Source organism: Bubalus bubalis, chromosome 12, assembly GCF_019923935.1.
Source record: "Bubalus bubalis isolate 160015118507 breed Murrah chromosome 12, NDDB_SH_1, whole genome shotgun sequence".
Classification (NCBI taxonomy): Eukaryota; Metazoa; Chordata; class Mammalia; order Artiodactyla; family Bovidae; genus Bubalus; species Bubalus bubalis.
This window is the reverse complement of record NC_059168.1, coordinates 38,267,480-38,279,845: the sequence shown is the minus strand read 5'-3', so window position 1 is coordinate 38,279,845 and position 12,366 is coordinate 38,267,480. Positions and strand designations below refer to the sequence as shown.

Here is a 12,366-nt window from a genome sequence, read left to right as displayed (position 1 = left end):
GAGAGAGCTACAGTAAGGAAGTACTCTACTAATACAATCCTCCATGCTTGCTCTATGCAACTCAAATGGTCCCACAAAACAAGTCTCTTTCTCCTTGTGCTCATTACATCAAGCTAAATTAAAAACAACAACACCTAAAATTTATTGAGTACTCACTATGTGCTGGAGAAGGCAATGGCACCCCACTCCAGTACTCTTGCCTGGAAAATCCCATGGATGGAGGAGCCTGGTAGGCTGCAGTCCATGGGATCGCTAGGAGTCGGACACAACTGAGCGACTTCACTTTCACTTTTCCCTTTCATGCATTGGAGAAGGAAATGGCAACCCACTCCAGTGTTCTTGCCTGGAGAATCCCAGGGACGGGGGAGCCTGGTGGGCTGCCGTCTATGGGGTCGCACAGAGTCGGACACAACTGAAGTGACTTAGCAGCAGCACTATGTACTAGGCATGCTAAGCAATTTACAAACATCCTTTCTGTCACTTTCACAACAATCCTGGGAGGTGCAACTATAATCCCACTTGTGCAAATGAGGAGAATGAGGCTGCAAAAGTACCTAAATATCTTGAGTATCTTGTGTTGTCTCACAACCTCTAAGTGTCAAGACTGGGATCTGACCCCCCAAACCCATGAATGCAAAGCCCATGCCCTTCATCAGCCCAGATGAAACAAGTAGGTTTCATTGTCCATCATCTCATTTGCTGAGAGCTGCCTGGGGCACAGTATTCTGAGGCATAAATATCCTGGCTTAAGAGGAAGGATTGCTAGAATTGATTAGACATGTCTAGCTGCCATGCAAGCTCGTGGGGGTGGGGAGGAAGTAAAAACATAGACCAGATATCTGCTGTCCCTGCACTTTGCTATGGCAACACGGATGGTGGTAAGGGTTTCCTAATTTTATTGAAGATTATATTTAAATACACACAAATCAAGTGAATGCTCTCAGGAGTTGCTAATGATTTCAGATCTGTAGTCCAGCTCCCCTGCCCACTGTAATTTAATTCACATGGTATTTCAGTGCATCTCGACAAAGGCAAATAGTTGTGTGACTAAGAGTCATCTGTAGACGATACAGAACCATTGTTCTTTGGTTTTATCCAGTGGGGATATGGTGGTTGAAAATTGTCATTAGACTATCTGACATGATTAATAAATATTCTAGCAAGCTTTTGGATAGTATTCAAGGATTTAAAGGGGAAAGCAATATTCTGTTTTCAGGTAAAACACACACACACACACACACACAAAACACCAAAGCTTTAGCCTCCTGAAGCTGACTCCTGTTGGTGTTAAGATATTTTCCAACTCCCTTAAACCCAGGGTTCTCAAATTTCAATACATGGGAAAACTGGCATCAGGAAGTTTGTTACAAAGATTTCTAGTTCCCTGCCTAGGAGATTCTAATCCAGAGGGTCAGGGATGGAGCAGGGTAGTTGCACGGCAAATAGGTACCACAGGTCCTAGGACAAGACCTGGGAAGCCTTGCCTTAGAGGACAAGGACAATCCTGCCTGCCTACAGAGGACCATGGGCCAAGGGGGGGAACCTCTGACTTCAGTTTTGATTTCTGACCATTCTAGCACATGCTGTAGAATAGGCGTTCCTTCTGTTTTTCAACAGGAAGAAAGCTTTTCTATTCAAAACATATCTTAGACATCACTGGATAGCAGTTGAGAAGATGAAGGATGGCAAAAACTACAATTCATTTTGTAGTTATTATAGATAAATATGGATATATTTGCCACAATACTGTACAAATAGATATTTGAGAAAGAGGAGAAACGCTGTGTAAGAGACAGTGTTTAATTCATCTGTATGACATGTTCTGTGCACATACAAATTTTAAATCTTTTACGGCAACTCTGCAAACCTTTCCTCACTCCTCCCAATCCTGCCTGCCTACAGAGGACCATGGGCCAAGAGGGGAAACCCCTGACTCCAGTTTTGATTTCTGACCATTCTAGCACAGCTGTCCCTTGGTTTGTAGATGAGCCATTACTCACTGGAGAAGGAGAGAAGAAAAATCACCCTCATGGAGCCCTTATATGACAAGTGTGGATCCACATTAGCTGTTTCACATACAATTCCTTCTTCCACCATCAGCACTAACACAGTCCAAACCCAAATTTGATTAATAAATTCTCATTTTACTGTAAAGTCAGATATCTCCATCCCTTATATCTCAGTTCCAGTTTCTATGTTTTTTAAGGCTAAAGCTCACATTTATAAGCAGTATTGAGTCGGAGAAAGGTGTTGGGTATCTACTGTGAGCAAAGCACTATGTTGAGCATGATAAAGAACTTATTAAAAATCAGCTTGGGTTGAATACTAGGGTTCTTGTCATTAAAGAAATATTCATTTGGATATTTTTGGATGGTTTCTATTCTGTTGTCAGATTTAAAACTCTTCTTGTCTTTAGAAATGGAAAGGTAGGAAAACAGGATTGTCTTTTCTTTATTAAGAGTTACTCAGTTCCAACAGACGTGGTTTAAATAAGATTATGATCCCAATTTCCATTTGTTTATATGCACATTCATTTTGGCTGGGTTTCCCTGAGAAATCCCTGCCTAGACAGTGGAAGGTGTTGGTCTAAAATTCAAAATTTCCAGAGAAAATCTATAAAGCACGCGTGAGCAGAAAGAAACAAGGAATATATGTAAAAGACAAAGACAGCACAATGATCAGTAACCAGGAAGTGCTTGCCCGTGTCTGTCGTTCCTGGACTGTGTCATGGCTGGACATGGCATGTTTGTTTGATATTGTTGTAATTGGTAACAATGAGGACTTGGACTGTGCTGAAAGTCCAAACTTAATAATACAAGGAAAAAGCACTCAGAAAGCTATCTTAATTGACTCAGTTCTGATGGTTTCTGGGAGGCTGTGCTCAGATGTAAAACCACCATGCTCATAGATGATTGAGCTGTAGTTCATTAAGAAATGCTTGAAGGGTGATGAGAAAGGAGAAAATGAGAACTGCTTCATTGCGGGAAATTTTTTTTAATGCTATTTGTCTTCATGACACCAAGGAGAATCACAAGGAGAGTCAGCAGCTGCATTTAGTTTGTGATGACCTTTCACCTCTGTTGATCTCTGACCTGGCTGTTTCAATCACACAGATGCAGCAGCTCGACAAGGAGATGTTTAAGGAGACAGTTTTCCTTTGTAGTGCAGTGGGAGGAAAAGAAGTTGAGAAGACAATCTCTCCAGCAAAACAAATTGCTTCTGTGCTTCAGCTGACAAAGGGTTAACAGACCATCAGGCCCAGTTTCTGCTCAGCAGTTTAATTGCTGCAGGCCAGGAAATATTGGAGGGAGAGAGGGCTGTTACTGGGGACCTCATTTTTCAAAGACCTGTCAGAAAGCTAGGCCACTGCACAAGTTTGATATGCAAACCAGAAACTGGGTCTCTCTCCCAAATTCAAATGAGTCAGGTCCTATGGACCTGCCCCTCAGCAGGAATTCTCTAGGTGTTGGCCTCCAGGATCCTTTTAATCTGTTAATAGATGGTTTCCCCAAAGAGGCACACCAGACAGAGAGTGTGAGGGTGTGTGTGTTTGTGTGTATGTGCCTTTAAAGCAGGGTTCCTAAGCTTTAGGATGCTTCAGAACCACCTGGAGGACTTGTTAGATAGTATTCAGCGCACACTTCTATATCTGTTTCAGCAGATCTGGGGTGTGGGGCAGAAATCTGTATCTCTAGTAATTCTGAGGTATGCTGTTGCTGCTGGTCTTGAGACCTCTTTGTGAGAAACAGTGTTCTAAAATACACTTTCCGCTATCTTCTTTCTGCCGTAATAACTACACTTATACACACACACCAAGATAATAAATGTTACATATTATGCTATAAAAATGCCAACATTATCATTATTAATAATAGCCACTTGGAGTATGCACTGTGTGCCAGGGCTACTAATTCTCCAAGGCAGATAGTATTGCCCATTTTTACCAATTAAGGCCTGACCCAGCCCAAATCCAACTCCTAAACCCACGATTTTAACTTCTTTAACATATATCTAGCAAGTAATAAAGCAATGAGTTAAAATTAACCAACATGCACATGTTTTTAATCAATGTATTTTCTATATGCTAATAACAAGCATGGGCTTCCCTGGTGAGTCAGCGCCTGCCGTGCAGGAGATGCAGTTTCAGTCCGTAGGTGAGAAAGATGCCCTGGAAGAGGAAATGGCAACCCACTGCAGCATTCTTACCTAGAGAACCCCATGGACACAGGAACCTAGAGGACTAAACAACAGCAATAACAACATACCTGTACTAACTCTCAGTGAAAGAGTATAAACGTCCATATATCACCTAGAGCTAAAAAAAAGGAATATGCAAGGAATATTGCAAAATCAACCAGCCAAGAAATGCGTACTGAGTTCTTCCTGAACTTGAGGACCACAGGACAAGCCAGCTTCCTGATCCAACGCACCTGAAACAAGCAGGGAGTAGTCTAAGATTAGTGCAAATGTCGAACGTAAGTGTCATGAGATTTTCTTTCCTGCCTTGACAAACAGTAGTAAGTGCAAAAGATAATATGGCACCCTAGCAACGTCTTAGAGCCGTGGTTCTCAAGGTTTACCCAGTCTCCCGGAGGGCTTGCTGAAACTCATACAACTGCCTTCCACTTTCAGATTTAACAGGACTTGTGGGAGGCCCAAGAATTTGCACTGCTAACAATTTCTCAAGAGATGCTGAAACTGCAGGTCCAGGGACCACACTGTAAAAATACTGTTTTAAATGAGGCTTCCTGGATTCTGATCCAACTTTTAGGCATGGATTCAGCAGACCACTGCTGGAGTGACTCCCATGTGTAAAGCTTCTTTCTAGCTCTGAGAATAAAGCTGTAAGCCAAACAGACAAAATCTTTGCCCTCACTGGGCTTCCTAGGAAGGACACTGACAGGAAATAATAAATTCATAATGTAACAGGTGATTTGAAAAATGGGCAGATAGAGGACTCTCTTAGTGCATTCACCTCTCTGAGGAGATAATATCCATCAGAACAAGCCAGTGTAAGCATCTTGGTGACGAGAGTTCCAAAGAGGAAGTACAAAGGCCCTGAGACAGAAATGTGCTCAAAGAAAAAGTGAATTCAAAGAAAAGCAAGGAGACTAGTGGCAGAGGGGTTTGTGCAAAAGGAGAATGGTAGATGAAATTCAGATTTAACAGGAGTCAACTTTCTAATAAACACCAAGGCTCAGAAATGACTTCTGAGGTGCAATTACTTCTAAAGCTCATCCAACTTTTTCAGTTTCTCATCAACACTATTTTGGTGTGAGATTTGAGAATAGACATGTTCCCTGAAGCAGAAAACAAAGAATACATCCTCATAGGAAAGGTTTCGAAGAAGGCAATGGGCACCCCACTCCAGTACTCTTGCCTGGAAAATCCCTTGGACAGAGAAGCCTGGTAGGCTGCAGTTCATGGGGTTGCTAAGAGTCGGACACGACTGAGCGAATTCCCTTTCACTTTTCACTTTCATGCATTGGGGAAGGAAATGGCAACCCACTCCAGTGTTCTTGCCTGGAGAATCCCAGGGATGGGGGAGCCTGGTGGGCTGCCATCTATGGGGTCGCACAGAGTTGGACACGACAGAAGCAACTTAGCAGCAGCAGCAGGAACAGCAGGAAAGGTTTATTAGGCATGCCTGGAGACAGAGCTTTGCATGATTTTTATTGAAAAAAATCATGTCTCCCTCCTAAACAAGACCCTGAGTCAAGCTTACATATTGAATATGCAAATGGAGGAAAGAATTGAATCCAAAGAGGAAAGGGAAGCTCTTGATGACAGACAAGATATGGAGGGCAAAGGAGGGAAAGAATGGATATGCATAGCTATGAATGAGGATTTAGAGAAGGAAAGGAATTTACACGAGGATGACAGCGAGTCTGGCTTTATGCCTAAGTCTCTGTGAATCTAGTGGAAGTGTGTGTTTGTGTGTGTATGTGTGTGTGTGTGCACATACGCACACTGAGAAGTAGGAGAGATAATAAGACTTGGAGAAAAGTCATGGCTGAACACAAACAGATGACAAATGAAACCCCCTAATTAAATATGTTACCTGAAGAAGTGAGCATGGAGGGTGGAGAACAGAAGGTAGGGACTCAGCCCTGGTGCAGAGAGATGACCATGGGAGGAAGAAGAGATACAGAATCAACAGCAGGGTACCAATAGCTCACAACAGCCCACCGCCTATTACCCTAAATTACTGTTTCTGACAGAACTGCAGCAAACACAAATCAGGAAAAGGCTAGTTCTTCTGTCCTTCAAGCATCTGGCTTTGCAAAAGGGAGCTCACATTACAGAAAACACTTCATCCCATAAATAAGTCAGACTCAATTATTTTATATCAAAACAATATCTTAGCTTTTAACAAGCACAACTGCCAATACACAGAGTCAAGCGTTATGCTCACAAGATTTGCTCCTTCCTACACTTTCTAATTTCCTGCTAAGGAGACAGGGCTGAATGGGGTCATTAATCTGAATTAGAAATACTGTGACCTGCTCTGCACTTTGCTTGCTAACACTGTGATGGAGCTGGACCTGTGGGGGGTTTACTTCCCATTCAGTTCTGAGGAAGAGATGGAACAGAGAGATGGACGGAGATTCTGAGTGAGTTTTAACTTTTAAGCCCTTTTTAAATTCCAGATACAATTTGGGCGTCTCACTATGGGGCTTTGAAATCATTGCTGTTATCTCAATGCTTTTACTGGAAATGGCATCAAATGACAAACTTCACTCAGCTTCTGTCTGGGTTCTAGAAGGCTCACCTACGCAGCCTAAAATGATATGCTGGCTTTATTAGAAAAGGGGAAATGTATGTATCTTGCTCAAACTACCGCACAATTGCACTCATCTCACACGCTAGTAAAGTAATGCTCAAAATTCTCCAAGCCAGGCTTCAGCAATATGTGAACCATGAACTTCCCTGATGTTCAAGCTGGTTTTAGAAAAGGCAGAGGAACCAGAGATCAAATTGCCAACATCCGCTGCATCATCAAAAAAGCAAGAGAGTTCCAGAAAAACATCTATTTCTGCTTTATTGACTATGCCAAAGCCTTTGACTGTGTGGATCACAATAAACTGTGGAAAGTTCTGAAAGAGATGGGAATACCAGACCACCTGACCTGCCTCTTGAGAAACCCGTATACACGTCAGGAAGCAACAGTTAGAACTGGACATGGAACAACAGACTGGTTCCAAATAGGAAAAGGAGTACGTCAAGGCTGTATATTGTCACCCTGTTTATTTAACCTATATGCAGAGTACATCATGAGAAACGCTGGGCTGGAAGAAACACAAGCTGGAATCAAGATTGCCGGGAGAAATATCAATCACCTCAGATATGCAGATGACACCACCCTTATGGCATAAAGTGAAGAGGAACTCAAAAGCCTCTTGATGAAAGTGAAAGAGGAGAGTGAAAAAGTTGGCTTAAAGCTCAACATTCAGAAAACGAAGATCATGGCATCCGGTCCCATCACTTCAGGGGAAATAGATGAGGAAACAGTGGAAACAGTGTCAGACTTTATTTTGGGGGGCTCCAAAATCACTGCAGATGGTGACTGTAGCCATGAAATTAAAAGACACTTACTCCTTGGAAGGAAAGTTATGACCAAACTAGATAGCATATTCAAAAGCAGAGACATTACTTTGCCAACAGAGGTTCGTCTAGTCAAGGCTATGGTTTTTCCTGTGGTCATGTATGGATGTGAGAGTTGGACTGTGAAGAAGGCTGAGCGCCGAAGAGTTGATGCTTTTGAACTGTGGTGTTGGAGAAGACTCTTGAGAGTCCCTTGGACTGCAAGGAGATCCAACCAGTCCATTCTGAAGGAGATCAGCCCTGGGATTTCTTTGGAAGGAATGAATCTGAAGCTGAAACTCCAGTACTTTGGCCACCTCATGCGAAGAGTTGACTCATTGGAAAAGACTCTGATTCTGGGAGGGATTGGGAGCAAGAGGAGAAGGGGAGGACAGAGGATGAGATGGCTGGATGGCATCACTGACTCGATGGACGTGAGTCTGAGTGAACTCCGGGAGTTGGTGATGGACAGGGAGGCCTGGCATGCTGCGATTCATGGGGTCACAAAAAGTTGAACATGACTGAGAGACTGATCTGATCTGATCTGATGTATCTTGCTGGCTTAACTGATGTAACGTAATGGATGATTCACTGGCACTGCCATAGAGGGAAGGATCTAAATGAGTTAGGGGCACCTGCAAGACCTTTGGTTCTGTAAGTGTCTCCCACAACTGCCTGCTTACTTCAGAGTAAATATAGTGAATGGCCCTTCAAAAAACATAATGGCAAAACCATCATTGACAGCTTTCAGATAGTTATTTCACTTGTAATAACTACTTGCTGGGTGGGCTGGGAAAAGACACTGAGAGAAGTTTATTAGTTTATCTTCTTGTTTAAGTCTGGTAAGAATTTTGATGGAATTACTGGGGCTGATGGGAGTTAGGAATTCTCTTCAGAGCTATACCCACCTTGTTCTCTTGAGGCACCTGGAAGAGAGTCACAGGTTACAGCAGACACATAGTGTAGCAACCTGTGGTTGAAAGATGCCTTTCTTGACCTACCCAACCTAGCTCTACCCCCTGACTGCTCACAGCCCTTGCTGTTAACAGTACTACGAAGGGAAATTCATTAGAAATAGAGTGGGTCTGCAAAGGGTTGGATGAATTCCCAGTAGGTAGGTCTGTTGGGCTTCCCTGGTGGTTCAGATGGTAAAGAATCTGTCTACAATGCAGGAGACCTGGGTTTGATCCCTGGGTTGGGAAGATCCTCTGGAGAAGGGAATGGCAACCCACTCCAGTATTCTTGCCTGAAAAATTCCATGGACAGAGGAGCCTGGTGGGCTACAGTCCATGGGGTCACAGAGAGTTGGACATGATTGAGCGACTAACACACACACACACACAGGTATGTTAGGGTGTGTCTGGAGGTGTAGGCCCAGCCTTCTGAGGTCAACAAGAATGGCTGCATCCCCTCAAGCCACTGCTGGATGTCTCTCCCAGGCTCCAAATACAGAACTGAAGGGACTGCGGCTTGAGCTAAGAGTCATTCATTTGTCTGTCTTAATCACTGGGTCCCACCACCCCACTCCTCCTTGGAAGCCAGGAGGGTGGGAGCCTCACATTTTCTTTATAGCTTGTGCGTGAAAAACGTTCCCTTTCTGACTCATCCCCTGGCCCCACATGGCCTCCCGTGGTCCTGGGTGGTAGGTCCCTGAAATAGGCCCATCAGCAGCTTCACCCTGACCCTCTTGAGCTGGCCAGCATTCTACTGCCCACTCCACGTACCCCATCCCCTCCTGAGAGACCAGAGGTGACTGCAGCCAACGTGCTTTGGAGCCTTGGGCTTTGGGGGTTTTGTTGTGGTTATTGTTGTTTAGTCGCTCAGTTGTGTCTAACTCTTGGATCCCATGGACTGTAGCCTGCCAGGCTTCTCTGTTCATGGGATTTTCTAGGCAAGAATACTGGAATGGGTTGCCATTTCCTTCTCCACAGGATCTTCCTGACCCAGGGATGGAACCCACATCTCCTACCAGTCTCTTACATTGCAGGCAGATTCTTTACCACTAAGCTGCCTTGCTCTAGGGCTATGGAAAACTCAAGTAATCTTCTGTGGTCACAACCCCAGGGTCCCCAGGCAGTGTAACTATGTCAATCACTTCCCTTCCAATTCTGGTTTCTCTTCCCTTTTGGCAGGTAAAATCACTTCCATGGCTCCCTTCTCCTCTCAGTAGGACATTTGTACAGGCCATTTACGTCACATCACATGAATCTTCTCAACTGAATGCTATTTGGGGTTTTGCACTTATTTATTGAACTCAGAGAGTGGAAGGCCTGTCATCCACCTCACCTCCCTCTACAGCCTAGGGCAGTCTTTTCTTTCCCTAAGTGTGAGTGCCAGGCAGACAATCCGTGGATGAAGAAACCACCCTAACACAACCTGCAGCCCTCAGTCCCCTACAGCCTGACTTGGAGATGCCCCCAGCATGTACTGAGGCCAGAGGTAGCAACATGCTTTCCACATGGAGCCATGGAGGGTGGACAGGGCAAGAGGAGGCTTTATGTGCACTGGGAAATGTGAGGGAGAACCCCTTCCAAGCAGGTCCAGGCCTCCCTTACTACATTAACTAGGAGGAAGAAAGAAAAAGAGAGTGGGAGAAAGGGAGGGAGAGAGAGAAAAGAAAGGAAGGAAGGAAGGAAAGAAGGAGAGACAGAGAGAAAGAAAGAAAAGAAATGCCTTCTTGAGTCAAGTAAAGCAGTTTCCAGGTAGTTCGATGGTAAAGAATCGGCCTGCTGATTCAAGAGATTCAGGAGACTCGGTTTCAATCCCTGTATCAGGAAGATCTCCTGGAGGAGGAAATGACAACCCGCTCCAGTATTCTTGCCTGAAAGTACTAAGGACAGAGGAGCCTGGTGGGCTACACCTCTCCATGAGTCCATGGCATCATAAAGAGTCGGACACGACTAAGCATGCACATATTTATGAGTCAGTTGTGTGGAGCCAGAATCCAGGGGGCTTGGGCAAGTGTCCCTAGAACAGCTCCTAACTGCCCTTCCCCTCTCTGCTCATCAACAATCCCACCAAACAACCCCACAGAAGGTGTCTGTGTTAAAGCTTTTCATGAGGTAGGAGTTCTGCTTTGGTCTAAACCAACCCACAGAGCCCAGACCCCGGGAAGTTCTATGCCTGACATGCCTCATCATCTTTGAAACCTTAAAATTCCCTGAGTGATATGCATTTCCACGGTTCCAGGTTTGCAGTTTCCTTTTTCTGAGAGCATGGATTTTGCAGTCAAACTTGGAGCCAGATTCACTGTCCATTCTTGCCCCAGCAGCACATACTTCAGAGGCCTTGCTGCATTTTTAATTATGTCATTCAGCCACTGTCAGCATTTCCACAATCATTTCTTGTGCTCCTTCCCCCAGCATTTTCAACATAGCAGCAATTTCCCACAGAGGATGTCAATATAGTAGCATAAAGTGGAAAGAGAGTGTGGTCATAGAGTTGGGGGGACCTGAGTTCAGATCTCAAGTCAGCAACTTGGTAGCTTCGTGGCCTTGGGCAAGTTACCAACCTTTAATTCCAGTGTCTTCATGAATAAAACAGGGGTGATAATGGCATCTACCTCCTGGAATAGTTGTGAGGATTAAATAAAATAATGAACAAAAATATCCTGGGTCAAGAGCAGGACTGCCCAGTAAGTGCATATCATGAGCTATGCATTCCATTTTAAATTTTGTAGTAGCTTCATTTTTAAAAAGGGAAGACAGTTGAACTTTATCTTATCTATTATAAAGAGCATCAATATAAAATATATAAATGAGGTATCTTTAAATCCTTCTTATCATACTAAATCTTTGAAATCTTATGTGTATTTTATACATCTCAGTGCAGACTAGCCACATGCCAAGGGCTTGTGTGTAGTGGCTATAATATGTTTCTCTGCCACCGATTAGTTTCACACCAGATTCCCACTAAGGCCCAGTTGAAAAGAATGGGGTGGGCTATGCATGAGGATGTTGGGCGGGGCTAACACACTTCTCCAGAGATGTGGAAGGAAAGGAGCAGCTGCAAGGGGAGATTAAGCTCAGCTGCGCTCCCATCGATCAATAAATCAGTCCATCTTTATCGAGCTCCTCTGCCTGTACATGCTCATTAGCCAGCATGGACCCAAGAGTTGCAGCTCTGAGTCTGGGATTGGAGGGGGAGGAGAAGGCCTCTGGTCAAACTATTTGCACCTCACAAAGTTCACTGGCATCCCCATAGGGTCATTAGCTAGTTCATGCTAAGGTGTTAATGACTTATCAGCTTTCATTCTTTCTAAAGGGACTCTAGCCCAGGGAGTGATCCTGGGTAGGGACTACCGAAAAGGGTAAATGATAGAGAAGTAAATACTAAAGGCAAGTTTTGCCATTTTCCCTAAGGTTTGGGATGTGAATATTAATTGGGGTCAGGACAGAAGGTAGGAGCAAGGCTCTGGTGACAGTATACTGCTTTCATTCCCCTCCCCGAACGTGACCTTCAGCTGGTCAATTAGACTCCCGAGCCTCTGCTCCCTGACCAGTACAATGGGAAGGTCCACCAAGTAGAGTTGGGAGGATAAAGCACTTAGTGAAGCTCTCAGTTTAAAACAGAACAAAAACATGGCAGTTACTTCTATTCATATTGAATTAAACCCAGATTGACAAGAGCTACAACCTTGGAAAAAGGGGCTGGCTAGTGGATCTTCCTTGGCCTTCCCCTTCTTGTCATCCAGGCTTCATTCGGTGGTCTTTTATAACACTGTCACCTGCAAAATTGTCCAAATTTTTTGATATTCATCTCCTTTCATTTATATATCCTCTT

At 44.1% G+C, this 12,366-nt stretch overlaps 1 long non-coding RNA gene across 2 annotated transcripts in view; it reads right to left on the bottom strand.

Annotated features, from left to right (window-relative positions):
- Window positions 1-391: 391 nt before the first annotated feature.
- Window positions 392-12,366, bottom strand: part of LOC123328491 — a 70,672-nt gene continuing 58,697 nt past the window's right edge. For both annotated transcript variants that reach the window (XR_006543351.2, XR_006543350.2), the window contains one exon: window positions 392-4,430. This is a non-coding gene — a long non-coding RNA (uncharacterized LOC123328491). The remainder of the gene's footprint in view (window positions 4,431-12,366) is intronic.